The sequence below is a fragment of the Strix aluco genome, chromosome 3 (assembly GCF_031877795.1).
Source record: "Strix aluco isolate bStrAlu1 chromosome 3, bStrAlu1.hap1, whole genome shotgun sequence".
Classification (NCBI taxonomy): domain Eukaryota; kingdom Metazoa; phylum Chordata; class Aves; order Strigiformes; family Strigidae; genus Strix; species Strix aluco.
In genome coordinates, this window is record NC_133933.1 from 108,056,221 (window position 1) to 108,079,303 (window position 23,083).

Below are 23,083 nucleotides of genomic sequence, written 5' to 3' on the forward strand. Positions count from 1 at the left end.
TCTGTAAAATAAAGAAATTCTGCAGCTATACAAATGTTAGATCTGCTTCAAGCCATATCAATTACCTATAGAATATAAAAAAATATTATTAGCAAAGTTTACTGTATCTTTTTCCCTATATTTGGCTGCAATTAAGCATAGTAATAAGAGAAACTTCAAAAAGGAAGTTATGTTCTAATTAAATTTTTTATATATAAATATTTAAAATTCTTTATGTTTAAAGTATGTGCAGTAGGATAAAGTATGGATAAAGTATCCATATCATATACAGCAGAATAACTGTCCAGAGCCTATGTTTGTAGCAGGTAGTTGCTGGCTGGAGATGGACACCTAGGGCTTATCTCAGTACCAGTGAATTAAATGGTACAGAGAACTTGGTACTGAGTCTTAATTTTCTGTACAGTTAGAGTGATACAATCGTCTCTTGTGTGATTTCTGGCTCCTGTCAAATATTTCTTGGCACAGCTCAAAAGAGCACTTCAGAGGCAGTTTGCAAGTTATCGTCTTCTTTTGTATTGTGCTACTTAGGTAAGTGCCATAAAAAATAAGCTCTGGCATGCTTAATTTACTTGTATATGTAGCCCTAGTAGTATTGGAAAGCATTTAGCTAATTCTTAACATTCTCACATGCTTTACAATTAGTATTATAATAAAGCTATGAGAGAATGAAGAATTAAAATAATGTCTAAACTGTATGTCACGTCCCAATTTCTTAGGATGACGACTCAGATTTGCCTATTCCCAGGTCAGGATTAAGGTTAAACAACACCAGGGATTCTTCAGTTCACAACATTCAACTTTTTTGTGTTCACAACAGATATTGGCATGAAACTTTGTCAGTAAGCCTTGCAACCTCTGCCACAAGTAGTAAACCTTATAACATATACTGAAAAACTGCAAACCTTACAACATATACCAACAAACTGCAAGTCTTGCAACATACCCTGATAAGCGGCAAATGTGCCCCGACAAGCCATAAACATGCCATGACAAACCTTGCCTTATACGCAGGGATACAGGGATAGACAGTCAGAGAAAATGAGAGAAAAAGAGAACAAGAGAGAGGCAGGTAGGGAGAGAAAGACAAAGAGGAAAGATTTTACCAGTCCTGGTTCCAGCATTGGTCCAGTTCTGGAGAGGCACCACCACCCAGGGCTTTGACTTGTGTCCTTTTATAATTCGTTGCCCTTCCTCTTCCTCTGTGTAAAATGGGGCTGGTCAGTGCGCTTGTCTGACCGAGCCCTGTGCCTGATCATCACAGGCTGTCCTGCCTTAATTACAGACTCTCTTAATTCTCTCTGCATGATCTCACTGTCCATCCTGTGTGTGTGAGGGGCAGCTACTGGGGGGAATGGTGTGAGTGGACTGGATGCCAGGTACTGGACTCAGACCAAGGGTATAGGTGCCCCTGGACTATGGTGCCAGTAACTGGGTGGGTCGGTGTCTTCCAGCTACTGGGGAGGAATGGTGTCTGTATGGAAAACCAGCTACTGGAGGGAGCAGCACAAGTGAGGGGCTCAGCACTGGTGACTTGAGCGGTACCACAGGTCACAGCCCATGTGCCTGGTGATGGCTGCAGGGCCAGTGAGTGTATCATCCCCAAACCTGGTGTTCATGTGTATTTGCCAGAGAACTCCAAGCTGAACTCACCAGTGAGTAGGAGGCCCTAGGTTTAGGCAGGGGTGTCAGGCAGATGGAAAGTCTATGCAGGTATTTGGGGGCACCTGCAGGTGTGGCATGCCTGTGGGATGAGTGTGGGTCTGTTGGCAGTGAGTACTGGGCTGGACCATCTGGAGAGTTGGGGACCTGTGGGGTGGGAGAGTGTCATGTGTGCACCCACATGAGTGATCTCCTGTCTGTGACAGCCCAGGAGGAGGAGGGGATGGGGCTGTCTGTGCTGATGTGAGTCCTGGTAGTGTTAGGCAGGGCACTGCTGGGCTGTGTGTGCCTTCTCTGTGGCAGGCCCGGTGGTGTCTTTTGCTTGTGCCCCAGGGATATGCACTTGCCTTTGCTGCTGGTTGAACTTGCAAACAGGGAAGTGGCAGCTGTGTCCACCGGTCTGGGACAGAGGAACCCCCAGGTCATGGAGCTGCTGGAGGCAGCAGCAATTTATAACATCCCTTTATTTTATGTACTGTAAAAGAGAAAGGAAGAAAAGGACAAAAATGCCCAGAATCATTCTGGTTAAAACAGCTGTTTTAGTATCTATTTCTATTTACTACTTTAATGAAAGTCATAGAGTCCATCCTGGAACCAGGGAATAGATTTCATTTGTTGGAGTGATTAAAAACCTTCACTGTTTGTGACCATCATGAAATTAAACTACACTGAATTTTAAATGGTCTATCTTGCTCTTAAGAGCACTCAGAGATACTGTAAGCTTTTACAAGCTTGGGGTATTTTGTTTGTTGTTTTTTTTTTAAAGTTCCAAACACTTAATTACTTTGTTGTTACTCGGTAATAAAAAAATAGAGCTGAATGTTGAAAATGTAAACATTAAGATAATCTGTATGCCAGCCAAAATTGTGTCGTAGCCTCCTGAAGAGCTGACACTTTCAGCAGTTGAACTTCTTGGTGTCAGTCATCTGTTCAGCAAAGAATGCCACTGCATGAGTGACAGGTCTCACATCAGCGCGGGATTGACTATGGAGCTCTTTAAACATGTTGTGACAGAAGCAATCTGAGCCAGCTTCAGAGGGGTTAGCACATTAAATTACCAGTGTCAAACCTCAACAGTGGGTACAGAAGAAAGTATAATGCTCTTGTATGGGCATTATATTGAGGGAGGAAATAAAGAAAACATGTCTTCGCTGCTATTCCCTCTGTGATATGCAATTAGAAGTTTGTGAATATAAGATTAACAGAAGAATCTTTCGATCTCAGAAGTATAAACTGCAATAATAAAATATACTGGTGCTTCACAAAGTGAGTGAAACACTTAAATTTTATCAATATTAAATGCTATTGATTTAAAAGTCTTATAAGAGGAGCTATGTGCTAATTTGATCCTCTCACTATAAACAAACACACTGTCTCTGTGATTGGATCTGTAGAGATCCAGTCTCCTGATGGTAAAGAACAGGCTACAGGAATGAAATTGAAGATTAAAATGGTTTCAGAAGAGACTCAGGAGAGACTCATATATGTGTGAGACAAGATCTGAGAATACAACTGTAAAATTAGTTACACTTCTGAATTCCCCCAAATTTTACCGATACCAATATCTTACCTAAAGTAGTTTAGTTAAAAAAAAAAAGGGAGGCAAGGGGGGAAAAGACAGACCCTAACCCCAAACAAATCAGAGTAAATTCCTAAGGAAGGGTGTTTCTGATGAGGAACGTGTAGGAAAATAGTACTGATTCTTGAAGGAGTTCAAGTCATTTGTAATCTGAAGTGAGCTGCATGGTTTTAGGTGCTATTTGGGACAAGAGGTGGTGCCCTGAGATGAAGGGACAGCATCCATCTGTGGTAGTGTTGTGAAAACACTTGCCTGAGATGGGCTTGCTTTTGAGCCAGCATACAGTTAGGGCTAGATTCTCTGGAGGAGTCATGTGTACAAATTTGGTTTTGGATTGTGTTGTGAAAGATTTTTGGATCCTAAACTCCAGACAGAGCATGAGAAAAGGTGAACACCTCAGCCTCAGATTTAAGTCACATGCTGCTGGGATGCATAGCTAAAATAGCCCCCAGAAATCCCTGAGAAAATACAGCATGTATGTAACTGCTCTTCAAGGGGATTGAGACACCTGAGTTCAGCTGGGATGCAGAATATTCTCCCTGATCAGGAGGAGCCTGCACAAGTAGGTATGCTTTAGAGCTGTGCTTCTGGTGCACTCTCTTTTCTTCCTATATTACTTCTGTGTTCATTTCTGCCATGTGACAGTGATTTGGCAGGAAGAGCTGCAATTATCTTTATCCCAATAAAGGCTAAACAAATAAGTAAGGCAGTAAAATTTAATTCACTCCAACTCAAGAGGAGTTTGAAATTAGGGGATTTAACTTCCTGGAAGAGTCCTTCTCTGGGTAAGTGAAATTCCTTAGTTTTAGAATTTTTCTAAGATTCATAGGCAAGTCTTTCATTTAAAAATAAAATAAAATACACATTTTGTTTGGAGCCCAGCTGCACTGTGACATTGTTAGAGCATTCTTATCAGACCCTCCAAGGGCATAAGTATAGGAATGCCTCATTTCTGCATTAGGTGAGGCAAGTAAAGGAGAAAGATGCCATGATGCTTAGATGGGGCAGTTGTGTACATGTATGGAAATAAGACTTTGATAGCTTTAATAGGACTTTAAAATCAATCATACAGGTAACTAGTGAATTTTATGTTTCCAAAATAAGGTATTTGACAAGATATTTCTCTTTTCCTGATGATTTACAGTATTGTCTTAATCCTGTTCCAAAACAACAGGGAAGGTACAGTACTCAAGCCAAGAAGCGTTCTTTCATGTCACAAAGTGGACTAGTAATAACACCTCCATCTGGTGTAAGACTGTGCCATCAGACAAGCAGTGTTACCATGCAAAGTAGTCCTGCTTTTGTTAAAGGATTGTGATAAGAAAAATTTTTTGGGAGAACCTCCAGTCTATCTCTATAGCTGTATTTCTATTCTTCAGCAAGGTTCAGTGCAAACAATAGAAATAAGACTACCTTATCTTTTTCCTGTTTTGAGAATGTTATAAACTGCAGGTGCAGATGCTGAGAAGAAAAAGTAGTTGTAGCTGCAAGCTGGTGCTTATAAAAAAAAGTTGTTTTAATTTCGAGCACAATTCACATTGTATAAATAACAGGGTTATACTGTGAATTTAAGAGACTACAGTGGTAAACAAAATAGTTTTTTATCATTAGCATATATTGCTTTTTTGATTTTGGTACTTGATTTCATGACTAAATAGTGAGTTCTACATAGCTTGCATGTTCATACAATTTACATATGAACATATTATAATACCAGAATGTTCAAGACTTCCCTATATAAATATACTGTGATCTAAAGGAAACTGCTATGTGATAGATTTTAATACAGATAGAAGCAGGTCACTAAAATTAAATATTTAATAAAATCAAGCCCAAGCAGTGGTCATTAATTCTTTATGCATTTTGTACTGCTAGTGCTGGTGGAAAAAGATGCATATATGGGTATAAAATACTTTTCTCAAAACCTGTGTAAAACTTCAACTGTGAAAGGCTCTAACTAATTTATTAAAAATTCTTTAATTGTACCTATGACTGTTGTTGGAACTAGCCCTCTAGTAATCCCTAAAGGATGTAATATAGATAGACACCTTGTAGAATCTGATTGCCCTTTCCAAAAGCGTATGTAATTCCACATAGACTTCTCATTAGCTTTGAACATAGCCTGCTCCTTCAGTGCAATTACTCGGGGCCTAGCTTCAGTTTTGTTAATTCTTCCTTAGTGAGAGATATCCTTTAGTATTTGTCTGTTTGTTCCTGGGTTTATTGCAAGGCACTGAAGTTAGGAAGATTTAAAGTGATGCTTTGAGGGATCAAAGCAAGGTAATACCATATACTGTTTAGAAATGGCATGACAAGTAATCTGCTTTGTTTTATTCTGTCATGGGGAATTTTATTGGGGGGAAAAAAAAAAAAGTGTCTAGGCTTGGGCCAGCTCCATTTTTCTGGTTGAGAGAATAGGTAGTCAGAGCAAATTTCATACATTACACCTTCTTATGGGTTAGACCCAGCGAGCGGCGGAGTCCCACCCAGCCACTCACCACAGTGGGACAGAGGAGGGAATTAGAAGGAAAAATATGAGAAAACTGTGGGTTAAATAAAGACAGTTTAATAGGTAAAGCAAAAGCTGTGTGCACAAGCAAAGCAGAATAAGGAATTAATTCACTGCTTCCCATTGGCAGGCAGGTGTTCAGCCATCTCCAGGACAGCAGGGCTCCATCATGCATAACAGTCACTTGGGAAGAGAGATGACATAACTCTGAATGTCCTCCCCTTCCTTCTTCCCCCAGCTTTTATTGCTGAGCATGATGTCACATGGTATGGGATATTCCTTTGGTCAGCTGGGGTCATCTGTCCCAGCTGTGTCCCCTCACAACTTCTTGTGCACCCCCAGCCTACTTGTTGTAGTGTGAGAATCAGAAAAGGCCTTGACTCTGTGTAAGCACTGCTCAGCAATAGCTAAACCATCCCTGTGTTGTCAACACTGTTTTCATCACAAATCCAAAACATAGCCCCATACAAGCTGCCATGAAAAAAATTAACTCTGTCCAAGTCAAAACTAGTGTACACCTAAAGTTCCCAGTCATTTCAATGGTACCATGGCTTGAGTAAAAAATACTGCACGGACTGTTATTTTTGTCCTAATTGTGTCTTTAATTGATTTATTTTGAAATTATTTTGAAGTGGGAGTATGTGTGTGGGTTGTTCCTTAATGACTTATTTTTCTTTCTACAGTAGGTTCTTTTTTTTACTTTAAAGCTTACAATACTTCATCAACTTTTAAAATCTGCAATGTGTATGGCTTTTTTACCATAATTATAATCTGCTGAGGAGTTAGATCTAATCCTCACTAGATAACGTGGCTTGTGCTTTATCTGTATAATGTTGGCCTTGTTAACATCCTTTTCTTTTGCTCATTTGTATCTCTGCATGCCTCAGAAATTCTTTAATCATCTCTTTTAGACTGCAGAAACTACACTGAAACTTTTTGGTTTTCTTAGCTTAATTGGATGCTCTGTTACTATGCAAAGGGAACTTCTTTGTAGATGGTAGAGCTGTCAAGTAATGCTATTGCAGAGTGAAATACCCTGAATTAAATCCTTCTCCCTCTTGAAGCTGGTGAGACATTTGCCTTTGTATTAAGATTTCACTCTTGGGTATGATATACCAACAGCAAAATATTTAAGAAATCATGGTGTAAAGACTTTGAAGGAACATACAGTAACTTCAACTTTCAAAGCAAAGTGATAAGTGTAGGGGAGGGAGTCCTTGCTGGGACATATTTCTTGCTCCCAACCATCTCTTGTAAAGTGTTCTGAATTTTTGCTGGTCTTTGCTCTCAATCTGTCTGATCTTGGTACCACCTAGTAAAGGAAAATAGCTTTCCTTTCTAATAATGTATGGAAATGATACTATAATATATAAAATACTTTACATGGTGCATTTATTTATAATATATAGTACTTATAATAAAGAAATATAAAATGCAGGCCAATTCTGTTATCAAATTAAATTTTGTATCACACTTACTCTCTCCAGCATAGGAGTATATGTTTTTTCTTTCCTATCAGTTTTACTTGGATTTAGTGACTCATTCTAAAAAACTATTCAGAAGGATGTTTGGTTGGTTTTCTTTCATAATAATAATGGCAATAGCATTAAAAATGCTTTCTAAGTAATAAAGACACTAAGTAGTTTTATCAGCAGCAGCCTGGAGGAATGTTGTCCTTCATGAGATGGATAAATTACCTGCTTTCCAAATCACCAGATGCATAGGGGACAAGGTATTTAATTATTTTCAGATGTATATTGTTAGAGTTTCTTGGTGTATTTAATGTTGAGAAACACTGGAACCAATGCCTTGCACTTATTCTCCATGCACTTAGGGGGAATACAAAATGATTGCTGCTGAACTTTATGCATCCAGACTTTTTGTGAAGATAGAAAATGGGCACAAATTATGTCTGTCAGTCTTCAGTCAGTATCCATCTCTAAAATGACTCCAGTCTGCTGTGTCAGAATCCCTCACTGACTTTTTTTCTGACTTTAAACACCTTCAGCATCTTTCCTGGAGAATAGCAATGAACTTACACTTCATTTATACTTATCAGGACTAACTTTCTTGAGAATTGCATATTTCATCCGTAGTTTGTTGTTTCAAATCCTTTGTTTGCAATACTGTACTGCAGGCTGTGTTGTGCTCCTTTCTGTGTTCCAGGACATTGAGCAGCTGCAGTCCATATTCTCTATGAACTGCAGGGGTCATTGTTCTTTCTGAATAGCAGTTACAGATGTGTAACTTCTAATTTGTATAGAAAAACTAGAAAATCTTTAAAAATTCTCAAGTAAAAAGGGATGTCTATGTACTTGAGTATGAGTCTGCAATTATAAGAATTATCTGAGAATTTTCTTCCAATCATCCTCCATCTTTGATGCTTACAGCTGTCTGAGCTAAAGCCAGTCTTTCTTAAGTAAATATTTGGAGCATATTTTTGTAGAATCATAGAAATATAGAATGGATTGAGTTGGAAAAGACCTTAAAGATCACCTAGTTCTAGCCCCTCTGCCATGGGCATGGACACCCACTAGACCAGGTTGCTCAAAGCCCCGTCCAACCTGGCCTTCAACAATTCCAGTGAGGGGGCACCCACAGCTTCTCTGGGCAACCTGTTCCAGTGTCTCACCACCCTCACAGTAAAGAATTTCTTCCTTATATCTAATCTAAATCTACCCTCTTTCAGTTTAAAACTGTTACCCCTCATCCTATCACTACACTCCCTGATAAAGAGTCCCTCCCCATCTTTTCTGTAGGCCCCCTTTAAGTACTGGGAGGCCACTATAAGGTCTCCCCAGAGCCTTCTCTTCTCTCGGCTGAACAACCCCAACTCAGCCTGTCCTCATAAGGGGAGGTGCTCCAGCCCTTGATCATCTTCATGGCCTCCTCTGGACCCGCTCCAACAGGCCCATGTCCTTCTTATGTTGGGGGCCCCAGAGCTGAACACAGTACTGCAGGTGGTGTCTCACAACAGCGGAGCAGAGAGGGAGAATCACCTCCCTCGACCTGCTCGTCACAATTCTCTTGATGCAGCCCAGGATGTGGTTAGCCGCCTGGGCTATGAGCGCACATTGCTGGCTCATAGTCAGTTTTCCATCCACTAATACCCCCAAGTCCTTCTCCACAGGGATGCTCTCAATTCACTCATCGCCCAGCCTGTATTTGTGCTTGGGATTGCCCTGACCAATGTCTAGGAATTGGCCTTGTTGAACTTCATGAGGTTTGCACAGGCCCAGCTCTCAAGCCTGTCAAGGTCCCTCTGGATGGCATCCCTTCCCTCCAGTGTGTCGACCACACCACACAGCTTGGTGTCATCAGCAAACTTGCTGCACGGGCACTCAATCCCACTGTCCTCGTCGCTGACAAAGATGTTTTGATGCACACTATGTGAATTCCCAATGACAGAAAAATTCTGAAGCTTCCTCTTGCTCTTTGTTTCATTTTTTAAGGTGGCAAAACCTGGAAATGGGAAAGAGGAAAGAAAATTACACCAAAAATTGAAAGTGAGATACGGTATTTTATTGCTTAATTGAACTTGGGGAAAATAATTTGTCAATTGCTTCCCATCAACTGCAGATGCAACTGACTGAAAGATTTGATTAGAAAGTACATGTACCTTCAAAGAGGAGAAAAACAGAAGAATTTTCATGCTAGCAGAACCTTAGCAAGAAACAGTACCTGGCGAATATATCTAAAAATGCAAATACAAAATTATGTACACACTTTAACTAAAAGGATGATTAACCACTAGAGTAAAATGGCAGTACTTTATGCCTCTTACAAGATATCTCTCAATTTCTGGGAGTTATATTTTACTATAAAAGTAGTTGGGTTCAAATAGGGTAACTATGTAACACTTTATTATGGGAAATTTAATGTCACCTTCAGTATTTGATCTAGAATCTTTAAAAGTCTCGTAATTTCCTATAGTGTTCCTATTTTTCCTATTCTTTCAAAGAATCTAAAATTCCTGTAAGTGGTATGTAAATTGAACCTATATTTTCCTGATAAAAGCTCCTGACAAGATCTACAAGTTCTCAGAAAAGCTAGAAATTCTCAGAACTAAAGTATTGTAACTGAGGAAAGTTGTTTTGTTTTGTTTTGGGTTTTTTTGTGGTGTCCCTCTTGTCCCATCCAGTGTGTCACCCCCATTCCTCCCCTTGTGAATCTGGGCTCCAGATTGCGAATTAACTCAAAGAAGCATCAGGGTGCTTTGTAAACTCCTCTGAAAATTTAATCAGTGAGTATGTATACGCATGAGTAATTATATGGACAGGCAATGCTAATTTGTGGACAGAAGACTACATTGAAATAATCTATGATATTTACAGTCAGATACAACTCACTGAAGTGCTAGAACCTAGGTTTCAAGTTCATTGCATTGTCTTAATGTTGGCCATGATGCAAATAATTTTGCACTTATCTCCCTTTCTTTCACCTTGGGCTCAAGTACATTGCAGAGTAATGCTAGATCATTTCTTGACACTGCTGTTCTGGTATCCTTTACTGCTGTTGAATTTTCTTCCCTCTTGTTGATCAATGTCAGCAACCCATTTAGCCATGATAGTACTATTTTCAACCCAAACCCACTTTACACACAAGGAGCATCACAATACTTTGTTAGCACAGTGCAGTGAATGGGAGTAAGAAGTCGTCTTTGTGCTGAGCCATTTAGACAATTAGCAGCAAAAAAAAAGACAAAGTTATGGGAAAGGCAAATGAAAAAGAAGGGGGAATCTGAAGTATCTTGTATGCAGTGTAGCACTGCTTGGAGCCATGAAACTGGGAGGTAAGTGGGATTTGAAGTTTATAGCTGAACTGATCTCATGACTGGCTACCACTCAGTGCTCCTTCTGAATCCCTAGCAGTATAAGTGAGGGGTTTGCTGATTCCAAAGTGTTTTGCCTGGAACAGGCTGACAAATGGGGGAAAAAAACTAATAGTATGAAAGCTGTAACTCCCAGATCCCTAGCTGGAGAGTCACGTAGCTGATAATACCTGCCCCAGACTTCACAAATATCTGGCTGTGGGTGAGACCTCTTGTGGTTTAGACACTTCGGCTTATTCTACCCTAATTCTAATAAAATTTTGTATATAACAAAATGCTTCAGGGTTATTAAATTTCAGAACTAATCTTTAAAAGGGACCTTCCCAAAAACCTTTATATTTGTGCTAAGTTAAATAATTATCCTTATGAGGACTATCATAAGTCCGTTGAGATTTTTTACTTCACTTATTTTTTTTTCTGTATGATTACCTGTTTACTTAAATAGAAAGGTAAGAGGTCATGGAAAAAATGAGTTATGTGACTTAAAAAGCAAATGTGAAAAAAAAAAAAATCACCAGCACAACATTAGCTAAGCAGGTATATTACAGACTGTGTGTAATTATCGAAGTGATATTCTGCAATTAAAACCTGTAAACAGTGTTCAGTAACTAAGACAACTGTCCAGTCTGCCATCCATGTAAAATTGTCTCTGGCCTTGTACACCTTGAAAGCTCATATGTCTTTGTCCCCCAACAGCAGGGGAATCAGCCTGGTATGAAGGGCAGGGAATGACAAAGTATCTTTTATGTGGCACTGCCTTGCTTGGAGCTGTAAAACTGATGGGTAAATGAGCTTTCCTCCTGTGATATACAACACTAAGTTCCTGTGGGTACTTAAGCCATCAAATGCATTTAAAACTTCTATTTTAAAACAGTAAGGTTACTTTCTGTAGTACTCTTAGTAGAAGAAAACCTGAGTTTTGTAGGTTATTTAATACCATGTAAAACACAGGAAGAGCTAAGTTAACAGTTCTACATTTTAGAAAGAGTAAACATGATCTACCACATTTCTATTTTGAGAAAAGTTAGTCCAAGAAGATCCTACACAGTTTATATTTAAAAGGAGGAAGCACCTCCAAAGGAGGATATCACCGTGTATGTATATGCCCAACTTGTAATGGGATCTGAACACAATGAATCTGCCAATTGGTTATTTTGATTAAAGGAAAAAGAGGTCCTGATTCACATCTGTAAAAGCCATCTGAGTCCTACTGCGCTCTCCCTTATAGCTACTCAGGTGGCTATTACTTTCTTTATTATTCATTCATTGCTGTGCTTGAGAGGAACAGTCCTTCTCTTTGACAACTGAAAAAAGATTTGATTTTTACAAAATGAATCTTAGCCCATGAAATAATAGAAGTTGGTTCCTTTACATATTACTCACTGCAGCAGATAAGTGAAATCTTCTGTTTGAGCACACCCTCTGCAGCTGTTAGTAAACTGACAGAAAAATCCTCAAAGGCATCTCAAAAGCATGGTGGGATTAGAGAAAAAAAAAAAAAAAAAAGCCAAATCTTCTTGATGTTAAGAAAACTTTTGATTAAAGTATTACTTAAATGTTTAACCATTCAATGTTTCAGTATTTCTACAGTTTAAAAAACAGCCATTACCCCACTTCATACCGTTCTGATTGATATGTGGCTTCTGATTGATGCAAGGTATATGTGTTTTTCTGAAATGGTCTAGTAACATCTCATTCCAGATTTCCTTTTATAGTTTTGTCAAGATTGTCACCATTGTGTTATGAATCATTACTTTCTCATTCTACTTCACAGAATCACAGAATCACAGAATTGTCTAGGTTGGAAAAGACCTTGAAGATCATCCAGTCCAACCATCAACCCAACATTAATAGTTCCCAACTACACCATATCCCTCAGCACTATGTCGACCCAACTCTTAAACACCTCCAGGGATGGGCACTCCACCACCTCCCTGGGCAGCCCATTCCAACACCTAACAACCCGTTCTGTAAAGAAATGCTTCCTGATATCTAGTCTAAACCTTCCCTGGTGCAACTTGAGGCCATTCCCTCTTGTCCTATCACTTGTTACTTGGTTAAAGAGACTCATCCCCAGCTCTCTGCAACCTCCTTTCAGGTAGTTGTAGAGGGCGATGAGGTCTCCCCTCAGCCTCCTCTTGATGATCTACTGAGTGTCGTGCTCCCAAAGAAAGAGTGTGTGTGTGTGTATGGGGAAGAAGCAGATAAATACACCTTTGCATGTTGTGTACTTATGTTAATACAAATACGTTGTGGTGGCAGCATTGTTGTACTTGTGGTGGTCTACAAATGTAAGCCAGGCAAATAAAACCAAGTAACTAAACTAAGTCATAATTGAGAAGATGCGTAATTTTTGGATATGAATCCCTTTCGCATGTCAGGATCCTGCTGAGCAAACCTTGTCACTTTTTGGGCAGCTTGCTGATACAAAGGGTTGAATTCTGTGCCCATAACTGAATTTAGCTGCTCTGAAGAGGTTTGGAATAAAATTCTTCATTGTAAATGCCCAAACTCAGTCAACAGAAACTTTAAATCTTGTTAGTATTAAATCACCTTTATCTGGGCATGTGTGGGGAGCAGTTGCAAGAAAATACTTTGACTGCACAAGTCCATCCTGAAGTACATTGATTCTAGTGAAACTTGTATGACCAGCTTCTCTGTCCAGTTATATTTCATTTGCACCTGAGTATGTCAGAAATACTTTGCCCAAAGGAGTCTGTATCTTTCATAAGGAGACCTTTGGTGTACAGTATTACTGGAATCCAAGAGACAGCAGAGTTTCAATAAATCAGAATACTGGAAGAAAAATGCCCCCTTGATTTCTAACAATTTTATTCTGTTACACCTTTTATTTGTTGGTTTTCGATATCTAGTCTGTATATAATTTGAATTTCTAACTGTTAGTTCTTTGACTAAACATTTATGATTAATGATAAGCATGAGTAGTGACACTGGATTGTGAATTGCCTCAAATAAAAGACAAACCAACCCATGAGATTTCTAAATCTCATCCTCACTGTTTTGAGAAAAAGTTTAATAATTGGGATATACAAAGACCCGAAAGCCTTTAATTTCGAATAAGCTATTCCATGCTTTTTAATTTTGCCAGTAAGATCATTGCACATCTGGCACTGAAATTCTGGAATTTTCTTTCAAAATTTGGTGTGTCACATAAGATCAAAAAAAAAAATCTGTTCTTTTATCTACTTCTGTCAGATACAATTTTTTAAACTGTCTACTGCACTGCTAATGTTTTATAGGAATAGCTTTTGCAAAATGCATTTAATAAACTATTTTTTTAGCTCTTAGTGAAAATATTTTGAGGAGAGATTCAATGTGTTGTAATTCTTACAGTGTTATTAGCATACCTTTATTGCCTCAGCATTCAGCATCTAAAATAAGTTCCAACAAACTCTAAACTTAATTTTCCAACTGTCAGAAACCATGAAGATCTCTAATATTTGTAAATGCCACATATTGGAGATATTGAAGCAGCACTTAATAGTTTGAAGTATTTTGTTGATTTCATAAAGACTTCTTATATCTTTGGGAGGTATTTCACAGCCAGACATGGAACCATATTAAAAATGTGGGTGAATGATGAAGGCAGAGCATGTTTGTCTCTTGAGATGTTACCCCTCACCTTGACAAGCTCTTTGTAAATGGAAAACTGGTTTAGCAAAAAAGAGCTGCTGTGATTACTGAATGAACATAAAGCTTTCACTTCTCTGTCATTTAACAGCTGACAGATTACAGAACTGCTTTTTGGGGAGAAAATTTAATAGGTTAGTATTAACAGACAGATATATATAATCACTTTCTCTCCAGGGTTTACGTGAAGCAAATTGATGTGCCAAGCTGCGCCTTAGAGGGACAGTGCAGCAAGAACTGGTGCCTTTCAAACCTTAGAATACCATACAAGGCCATAAGTAGCTGTTGAACTGGGTAAAATCTCCAGGCAACAGATTTGTATGAAAATCTTGGCAAAAAAAGCCTATTTGATCTATTGAAGTCTTTCAAATTTGTGTAGGTATGATCCTTGCTATCAGCACAGTGCAGATTTTATCCTTGCTTCATTCTTTCATATCCTGTGGGGTTGTTCTTTTAACTGATTTTTAATTGTTTTTTGTTCATACATCCAAGCAAATGGGGATATGTTGAAAACAAACCCCCAAAACTCCTTGGTTGTATGCGAGAAGGTTGTCCTATTCTACTGGAGGTGGCATCAGAGGTAACTATGATTTCTCCCCTGAATAGTCATTGTAAAGGGAAAGCTGACCTTAGTGCTTCTTTCTATTTACTATGGGGTGTGTCATAGAAGTATTTAAAAACAAAACAGATGTGAAGTGCTCTCTGAGGGACAGCAAACGGGTAGGACAGTGATCAAATAGCCATCCAAAAGTTTAGTGTCCATCCACAACAGTAGCTTCTGATGCTCTTTCTTTTCCTTGTCTAGGATGAGTGAGCAATCAATACCATCCCAGTGTCTTCATCTATATGAGGATATTAACCACTGTCAGGACATGAGAAGGAGCACTAACAGCTGTCTATACTGTTGTTAGATGGATTGCAACATGAGTTTTGTTTGGACCAAGGAGAAGTTTCCTGAATGATTCTTGGGAGTGACTCAGAAGCTGGTACAGCCTGCTGACTGTTCCAAACAGGCAATCTGGATGCAGGTTCATAAAGTGTAATAATAATGTGCCAGCTGGCCTCAGTTCCATTCAGTTTTAGTGTATAGTGTAGTCAACACGTCTCCTTATCCTGGTCTAGTGACTCACATGTACATGAAGTCTCTGGAAGTGCAATGTTTGGTGAAACACAGACTTCTGAGGTTTTGAGTAGAAGAGACTTGGGTTTTTTTCAGACTTAGAAATCACCCGTACCCCCTTGCACACTTGTAGTACAGGACCAAACATGGAATTAATGAATTCTGGGACAATTTCAGTATTAAACTCTCTTCCATTGCTTCCAGTAAATAGTCTTTTAGACAAATAATAGCAGACAACCTCCTTTAGCTGCACATTGAGCAAGTATTGTAGCAAAGTAAACTTTCGCTTTGATATGGCATCAGCCTCACAGATGGCTTCATTGTTCAAATAGCCACAATACTAATTTGGCTGTCAAGATTGTGATAAAACTGAAGAGGATGAAAATACCTTCTGGTGTTCCATATGCTGTTTTGAGCTTAAGGTTAAAATAGACAACGGCAATCAAAGTGGACAGAATGTCATATTACATAAAAACATTACAGAGAACTAGTGGATTTCTTCTTTGTTTTGTTTTATTTTTTACCACACTGGTGGTGGTGGAGTCCCAAAAGAATTACGAATGGAAATTGTTTAATAGTGTCTGTCTGCAAGTGTCAGTTACAGCTGCAATCTCATAAGAAGAGCTAGATGACAATTCAGTGTCATCTCCAGATCATAGAATCATAGAATGGTTTGGGTTGGAAGGGACCTTAAAGATCATCTAGTTCCAACCCCCCTGCCATGGGCAGGGACACCTTCCACTAGACCAGGTTGCTCAAAGCCCCGTCCAACCTGGCCTTGAACACTTCCAGGGAGGGGGCATCCACAGCTTCTCTGGGCAACCTGTTCCAGTGTCTCACCACCCTCACAGTAAAGAATTTCTTCCTTATATCTAATCTAAATCTACCCTCTTTCAGTTTAAAACTGTTACCCCTTGTCCTGTCGCCACACTCCCTGATAAAGAGTCCCTACCCAAATTTCCTGTAGGCCCCCTTTAAGTACTGGAAGGACTCTATAAAGTCTTCCCAGAGCCTTCCCTTCTCCAGGCTAAATCACCCCAACTAAGCCTGTCCTCATCAGGGAGGTGCTCCAGCCCCTGATCATCTTCATGGCCTCCTCTGGACTCGCTCAAGGAGGTCCATTTCCTTCTTATACTGGGAGCCCCATAGCAGAAGACAGTACTCCAGGTGGGATCTCACGAGAGCAGAGTAGAGCGGGAATCACCTCCCTCGATCTTCTGGCCACACTTCTCTTGATGCAGCCCAGGATGCGGTTGGCTGCCTGGGTTGTGAGTGCATGTTGCTGGCTCATAGTCAGTTTTCCATCCACTAATACCCCCAAGTCCTTCTTCACAGGGATGCTCTCAATACACTCATCGCCCAGCCTGTATTTGTGCTTGGGATTGACTCAACCCATGTGCAGGACCTTGCCCTTGGCCTTGTTGAACTTCATGAGGTTTGCACAGGCCCAGCTCTCAAGCCTGTCAAGGTCCCTCTGGATAGCATCCCTTCCCTCCAGCGTGTTGACCGCACCACACAGCTTGGTGTCAGCAAACGTGCTGAGGGTGCACTCAATCCCACTGTCCATGTCTCCACAAAGATGTTATATAGCACTGGTCCCAGTAGTGACCCCTAAGGAACACCACTTGTCACTGCTCTCCACTTGGATATTGATCTGTTGACTGCAACACTTTGAGTGCCACAACCCAGCCAATTCCTTATCCACCGAGTGGTCCATCCTTCAAACCCATGTCTCTCCAATTTAGAGACAAGGATGTCATGTGGGACAGTGTCAAATGCTTTTCACAAGTCCAGGTAGATGACATCAGTTGGTCTTCCCTTATCCACCAGTGCTGTAACCCCGTTGTAGAAGGGCATCAAATTTGTCAGTCACGATTTGCCCTTAGTGAAGCCATGTTGGCTGTCACCAATCACCTCCTTATTTTCCAAGTGCCCTAGCATAGTTTCCCAGAGGATCTTCTCTGTGATCTTGCTGGGCACAGAGGTGAAACTGACTGGCCTGTAGTTCCCCAGGTCTTCCTTTTTTCCTTTGTTAATAATGGGGGTTATGTTACCCCCTTTCTAGTTAGTGGGAACTTTACCGGACTGCCATGACTTCTCAAATATGATGGATAGTGGCTTAGCCACTCCATCTGACAGTTCCCTCAGGATCCACGGATGCATCTCATCAGGTCCCATAGACCTGAGCACCTTCAGGTTCCTTAGATGGTCTCGAACCTGATCTTCTCCTACAGTAGGTGTTTTTTCATTCTCTCAGTCCCTGCCTTTGCCTTCTGCATCTTGGGCATTGTGGCTGGAGCCCTTGCTGGTGAAGACTGAGGCAAAAAAGTCATTGAGTACCTCAGCCTTCTCCATACCTGGGTAACCAAGTCTCCCGTTTCCTTCCGGAGAGGGCCCGCATTTTTCCTAGTCTTCCTTTTATCGCTGACGTATTTACAGAAGATTTTCTTGTTGCCCTTGACGTCCCTGGCCAGATTTAATTCTGTCAGGGCTTTGGCCTTCCTAATCTGGATACCTGGCTACCTGTCCTTCCTTCCACCCTCTGTAGGCTTCTTTTTTTTTCTGTTTGGGCTTGTCCAGGAGCTCCTTGTTCATCCATGCAGGCCTCCTGGTGTTTTTGCCTGACTTCCTCTTTGTTGGGATACATCACTCATGAGCTTGGAGGAGGTGATCCTTGAATATCAACCAGCTTTCTTGGGACCCTCTTTCCTCCAGGGCTTTACACCCTATGTCACATCCCACTTTCTGAGGATGATGACTCAGATTCACTGATTCCCAGGTCAGGATTAAGGTGAAATGACACCAGGAATTCTTTAATTCACAAAAGTCTATTTTTATTTGCTTACAACAGATATTGGCATGAAACTGTCAGTAAGACTTGCAACCTCTGCAACAAACAGTAAACCTCATAACATACACTGACAAACTGCAAACCTTACAACATATACCAACTAGCAGCAGATCTTATAACATACCCCAGGAAGTGGCAGACATGCCCCAACAAGCCATAAACATGCCCCGACAAGCCTTGCCTTATACGGAGGGATAGAGAATGAGAAAGAGAGAAAAAGAGAGTGAGAAGGAGGCAGGTAGGGAGAGAAAGACAAAAAGGAAATATTTTACCAGTCTTTGTTCCAGTGTTCGTCCAACCAGCCTAGAGGTCCAGTTCTGGAGGGGCGCCGCTGCCCAGGGCTTTGACACATGTCCTTTCATAATTCCTTGCCCCTCCTCTGGGCAGGCACTTGGACTCATTAAGCTAATTAAGAATCGTGCAGTCTGTGCACATGTCATGTGCTTCTATAATTCTCCTTGCTTTGGTGCATGCATAGTTTGTATGTTCGAATTCTCTGGAAATGGGTCGGTGGGTTTGGGGGTCGTTGGGGAGTTACTCCCCCTTCTCTGCAAGTATGACCGTTGTCTGACCTTCTGGGTGTATGCGTTGTGAGAATGGCTTCTCTATTGACTCTGTACAGAGTCACTCAAGATAGGGAAGTTCAGCCTCAGAAAAGTGTGTTCTCAGCTCTGCCGGTCCCCCTCCTCTCACCACATCTTCCTGCCATTACCTGCACAGTCCCAGCATTTCCATAGAGACCATCTCCTTTTCCAAAGTTTTATAATGAATGTCTGAGACATTAACTATGGTTTCATTGGACTGTCACACCATGCTACAGTACCAAGCAGATCACTGAAGAGGCCAGAGTCAGCTCTTCTGAAGTCCAGGATAGAGAGCTTGTTGTGTGCCCTCCTTGCTGCCCTAAGGATCTTGAACTCCATCATTTCATGGTCACTGCAGCCAAGGCTGCCTTTGAGCTTCACACTCCCCACCAGCCCCTCCTTGTTGGTGAGAACAAGGTCCAGCATAGCACCTCTCTTTTTTGTATCTGTCACCTGGAGAAGAAAGTTATCATCAATTCATTCCAGGAACCTTCTGGATTGCTTATGCCCTGCTGTGTTGTTCTTCCAACAGATATCAGGGTGCTTGAAGTCCCCCATAAGGATCAGGGCTTGTGAACGTGAGGCTACTCCTATCTGTCTATAGAGAACCTCATCCACTCAGTCCTCCTTGTCACGTGGCCTGTAGCAGACCCCCACTATAATGTCACCTGTCCCTGCCTTCCCTCTAATCCTGACCTATAGGCTCTCGGTCAGCTCCTCATCCCTCCCCAGGCAGTGCTCTGTGCACTCCAGATGCTCATTGACATAGAGGGTGACACCCCCTCCTTGTCTCCTCTACCTGTTCTTCCTAAAGAGCCTGTATCTTTCCATCCTAACACTCCAGTCATAGAAGCCATCCCACCACATTTCTGTGATGCCAATAAGATTGTAGCCCTGCAGCCGTGTGCACATCTCTAGCTTCTCTTGTTTATTCCCCATGCTATGTGTGTTTGCATAGAGGCATTTAAGTTGGGCCCACAGTGAAGCTGACTCTCTGATTGAAGTGGCTGGAATTCCTTTGTGCTGCTCTTCAGGTGCTCTCCTGATGACCTGCGATCCCTCTCCAGGCCCTGGGCATCTATTGCTGGCACTGGCATCAAGCTGGTAAGAGTGGGATGGATTGAGGTTTCCCTCTCCCAGCAACTGTTGTTTAAAGCCCCTTTCACCAACTTGGCAAGCCTATGACAAAGATGCTCTTCCCCTTCTCTGACAGGTGGATCCCATCAGCCCCCAGTAGCCCAGGTTTCTCAAAGCAAGTCCCATGGTCTAAGTAGACAAACCCCTGGCTGTGGCACTGGTCCTGTAACCAATGGTTGATTTGCCAGACTCAACTGGTCCTTTCAGACCCCTTCCCTTTGACTGGAAAGATCCAAATTGTCCTAAGTGTTAGTCCTCTGAAGAGTAAGTTTTAGTTAGACCATTACTGAACACGTGAACTATAAATAGAGCTAATACAGAATTCAGTGGGGTGGAGGATATTACTGAAATGCCAGTTGTGCAAATAGAGTTTAAGAATAATATTTAAAAAAAGAAGGAAAGTTGCGATTTGTAACTACAGGATAGGAAATCTTCACTCATTAAGAATCCCTGAGATCTAATGCAAATCAAATTCATGATGGGCTGAGGACCAAAGTGCTTTAGAAATTTCAAGGGAATTTTACAACAGAATTTTCAGAGGAAACATTGTGAGAAATCTGTCCACTATCACTTGTTGCTGCTCTCCTGTTACTTACAACTTTATTACTTAGTAAATAATGTTTATGGGTTTCACTTGAATCGGGATGATTGTTCTCCTGGGAAAAAACACAGGTCATCATTAGAAGATTGAACCGGTATGCCTCTAGTTGTGGTATTTACTTATTCTTTCAGTTTTTTGGTAAAAGCATGAAATTGAACATAGCTACCGTCTACGTTTATCTCTATGGCTACATTTCAAAAAGAGACATCTCTGCAAGCAGTTATCTTGCCTGGAAACTGACGTTCAGAGCCAGGTTTACAATGCTGTGTTCAGCAGGGTGCTGAACTGTACAGGCTAGCTGCTCTCAGCCACTTTACAGCACTGGGAGTGGGTATGTAGTTAAAGAAAAGGCTAAGCTGGTCTATTTGCTAGGGTGAAGCACTATATTTCTTTGACTGCGGTGCTTTCAGGATTTTAACTATTCTCTCCGTATTTCACTGTATTTTGTGAAAGTACAAGTGAATTTTGAAATTCTTCACACCCTGCTACATTGAATGATGGAGATGCACTCCGACTTAGGTTTGAAAGTACTTCTCTGTGTCTGGATTGTTTCTGTGCTGCCTCAAAGTTAATATAGTAAAAGGTTCTCATCTGTCTTTTCGAGTAACTGTTCTCACATACGCATGCACATGTTTGCTTGGTTTCTAAGGCATCTGTAAGATGTGTGTAAATAATAATATTGCTCCTCCAGTGTGATCCCAGGAATTTTTATTTTCAAAAGCTCTGACATTTGGTGTTCAATCTTTTTGTTTCCTTTTTCTGGATTGTATACTTGATTAAAGGGATATCATGCAACTTTGTCACACATTTTCTTTTTTAATATGGAATGGAAACAAAATGAAGCATTTCTAACAAGCACAACACTGTTTTAGTTTAGATTTACAATGTATTTAAGTAACTTTTTTTTCTCTAGACCCCCTGCTTCCTTATCCCATCAGTGCAGCAGGATTTTTAGCAGAGTGCTCATACATAATGAACGTACAGTGACATCAGCTTGGCATGATTCAAGCTTAAGGGCTTTTGAAGGAGCTTTTAAGGTTTCTCATGTCACAACTGACTAATAAAAAACAAAAAAGCCAAACAAGAAAACACTTAAGGATGTATTTGCATGATGCAGCACAGATCCTTTTTCTAGAAATACCGTGTTTTTCAGCTAAAAATACGTGCTAAAATATGTACTTACATGACAGAAGTTCTAGAAGTTCTGAAGGTGCCACTACATTTAATTGAGAAAAAAGGTTTAGATAAAAAAACCAAAACAAAACAACCCCAATTTAAGCATGTGTTTATTTAGCCCATAAAATTCTCATTTTCTGATTAATTAGGATGCCACAAATATCATTATGTCAGATTACATATGTAGAGTTTTGTTCATCTTTCCTTACTTGTTTCTCCTCCCCCTCCCATTTGTGCAAGAGCCCTTTTACCAGGTATTTGTTCTAACTACCATGCAAAGAAGTTACTTTATAGAAAGCAGGTGTCAAGAAACTTTATATGATGGTTTCATAATGTGGTTCATTTTGGTATCTGAACTTGTTTTCTTCTTGCTGGCTTTCATTCTTATTCCCACATTGCAGCTAACCAGCATCTCAGCTGCACAATCATCTCTATATTTTTTCCCCTCAAGCTTAAATATCCTGCCAAACATGTATTTATGTGTGTGTTTGAGGGATCTTTTTGCTTTTCAAGGACAGGTCAGTTCCGTGCACTTATTCATAGATTATGTGTGTAGACCACTGTAAGAAACAAGAGGACAGCACAAGGCAGCACTGAAAATAAGCAACTGAAAATAAACGACAGAAATTCATGTTGTTGTGTTGTAAACAAAGGTTTGGTGACAGAATTTGCTGTTTTAAGGAGCACTCTCTGCTTCACATTGGCTGGTTAAATAGAAGATCTGTGTTGCATGTTGTGTGACACTGACATATGAAAACAATTAATTTGGGAATCCTTTTTTCCCTATGAAGTCATCTGAGTCATGAAAGCTTACAAATTCTCACCTCACTAAAGTCACATTAAAATTGATATTTTCATCAAAGCTGTGTTAACTTTCACAGACTGTAGCTGTGGAGGCAAAATACTCTATTTCATTTAAGTCCATGAAATGCTGCACATTGAAATGTATGTTACCTGAGGACTTCCCAGGTAGCAGGCTATATATAATTCTCCTATAGCTAAAGCTGTTGAGAGGGTAGATTCTTCTCCTGCCCTTATACTGCTGTTTTTCCATATTGCTGAAGCAGTGAATAAATTATTTGACACTCTTGTTGAAGTATGAGCCTGCAAATGCTAACCAGACAAAAGCCTTTGTAACTCAACTTTCTGATGCCATTTTTAAGAACAGGTGGGGACAAAGTTGAAAAAGGCACTGCTGGATTTCTGTTATCACAGGGATATCTAACAACAGCAATAAAATGAGGTATTGAATTAGGAGAGGGAAAAATCTCCTCACCGTTCCTTCAGAAAACTAGAAGGACTGCAGGTGCTCGGGAACCACAATTCTATCATCCATGGTTTTTAACCATACATGCTTCTGGCATGGTTTTAACCTGTGTCTAAGA

At 40.5% G+C, this 23,083-nt stretch overlaps 1 protein-coding gene across 1 annotated transcript in view; it reads left to right on the forward strand.

The window, feature by feature from the left end:
• The window catches only part of CSMD1 (CUB and Sushi multiple domains 1), a 1,278,503-nt gene that overhangs the window by 559,194 nt on the left and 696,226 nt on the right, over positions 1-23,083 (forward strand). The window lies entirely within an intron of this gene.